We start from the raw sequence: 2500 nt of genomic DNA, 5'->3' as shown, positions 1-2500 counted from the left end.
CCCCCGCACGCCCCCGCACTGCCCCGCGCGCTCACCCCGCACGCCCCCGCACACCCCCGCGCCCCCACTCCCCTCGCACACGCCAAGCCCCATCCTATGCTATGTGCGATACATGTCCTACCAACAGCATATCAAAAGTGTTGGATGTTACCTCCATAAAAAAAACATCATACCCAATGCCTATGAAACGTGAGTACACGTATAAAGCCTTGAAGGTTAGCCCCTACAACAATTCATCACACCTAACATCCGTGGAAAGTAAGAACGTGTATAAAGCCTTGGACTATAAAAATATCATCAAACCCAATACCCGTGAAAAGTGAATGTTCATTTTTAATGCTTTTTTTTTTTTTTGGAACTAAGAAAAGAGTGACACCCGTCAAATTTAACTATTTTTTCTTTTGCTTGTCTAAAACAATAAAATGAAGAGTTTTGATACTAGAGCAAATACATTACACTAAGACACCAACCATGACCGCGTTTTTACAACCATCACCCATTAATTGTGAAAGTACATGTGGAGTGGTCGGTTTGTTGTAATATTTTTTTTGGGAACTAAGCAACATGAAAGAATGATTCCCACAAAATTTCAGATTTTTTTGACCACTCTAGCTATTTTTTCTAATTTCTTATTATTTAATATTTAAAAATTCATTAAAAAAAATTGGTTGGTCGAAAAATTATGAAACTTGATTTCTAGATCCATTGGAATGTCCAATTCATGAATCAATTGAGTTCATGGAAAAAAACATTCTAAAACTTGAGATATTTGACCGTATGACCGCTCAGAAAAATCGTATCTAGGCCTGGCAGACCAAAAATGCCTCAAAATGTACTATATAGGGGGGTGACTAGTCTGCATGGGCTGGGCACGGGGGTACCCCCTATATCTTCCGCCACCCCCACGCCCCAAGCACTATGCGCCGCACAGGGGCATATGCTTGGGGCGTCGGGGTGGTGGTCGGAGGCCGAGGGCGGTTGACGGCGGGGGTGCGGTGGCGGAACGCGCACGGTGGGGCAGTGTCGGAACGTTCCCGTGCGCTCGCCAGCCCCACCCCGCCCCACCCGCGTGCGCCCCGCCCGCTTGCCCCCGTGCGCTCGCCCGCCCCGCCACGCCCTCATGCTCCAGCGCGCGCGCGCGCGCCCCGTCCCGCCCCGCCCGCGTGCTCCCGCGCGCGCGCGCCCCCGCCCCGCCCCGCCAGCGTTCGCCCCGCGCGCGCGCGCCCCCCGCCCCGCCCCGCCAGCGTGCTCCCGCGAGCGCGCGCCCCCCGCCCCGCCCCGCCAGCGTGCTCCCGCGAGCGCGCGCCCCGTCCCGCCCCGCCCGCGCTCTGCTGCGCGCGCGCCCGTGCCTGCGCCCCATCCATCACCCATTAATTGTGAAAGTACATGTGGAGTGGTCAGTTTGTTGTAAATTTTTTTCTGGGAGCTAAGCAACATGAAAGAATGATTACCACAAAATTTCAGATTTTTTTGACCACTCTAGCTATTTTTTCTAATTTCTTATTATTTAATATTTAAAAATTCATTAAAAAAAATTGGTTGGTTGAAAAATTATGAAACTTGATTTCTAGATCCATTAGAATGTCCAATTCATGAATCAATTGAGTTCATGGAAAAAAACATTCTAAAACTTGAGATATTTGACCGTATGACCGCTCAGAAAAATCGTATCTAGGCCTGGCAGACCAAAAATGCCTCAAAATGTACTATATAGGGGGGTGACTAGTCTGCATGGGCTGGGCACGGGGGTACCCCTATATCTTCCGCCACCCCCACGCCCCCCAAGCACTATGCGCCGCACATGGGCATATGCTTGGGGCGTTGGGGTGGTGGTCGGCGGACGAGGGTGGTTGACGGTGGCGGTGCGGTGGCGAAACTTGCGCGGTGAGGCCGTGTTGGGTGCGCCTTTGGGCGTGCGACATGAGCCTTGTTGAGAATGGAATGTTGCGATGTTGCCTTGTAACTTGGGCTGGCTTGAGGATGGTTGATGGCTGGTACGATGATGAAACATGCAAGGTGGGGTGGAGTCGGGTGCCTTCGGGCGTGCGACATGAACCTCGTTGAGTGTGTGACGTTGTGGTGATGCTTGGCCAGCCTTGGGCCAGCCCTATGTTTTGAAGGCGTGTGGTGCCAGAACATGTTCGGCTGGTCGGAATCGGGTGCCTTTGGGCGTGCGACATGAGCCTCGTTGAGCACGGAATGTTGCGATGTTGCCTTCTAACTGGGAATCTCTGGTGTGAGGACTGTGGATGGCTGCTGGTACGATGATGAAACATGCAAGGTGGGGTGGAGCCGGGTGCCTTCGGGCGTGCGGCATGAACCTCGTTGAGTGTGGGACGTTGTTGTGGTATGCCTCCCTTCCTTGGGCTAGCCCTATGTTTTGAAGGCTGCGTGGTGGCGGAACATGCTTTCTGAGGCGGTGTCAAATGACTTTGGGCGTGCGACATGAGACTTGTTGAGCATGGAATGTGGCCTTCTAACTTGGGCTGACTTGAGGATG

This window comes from Cucurbita pepo, unplaced genomic scaffold (genome assembly GCF_057944985.1).
Source record: "Cucurbita pepo subsp. pepo isolate OVF unplaced genomic scaffold, ASM5794498v1 scafford_55, whole genome shotgun sequence".
NCBI classification, from domain to species: Eukaryota; Viridiplantae; Streptophyta; class Magnoliopsida; order Cucurbitales; family Cucurbitaceae; genus Cucurbita; species Cucurbita pepo.
The sequence above is the reverse complement of the archived record's forward strand: the minus strand, read 5'-3'. Positions refer to the sequence as shown.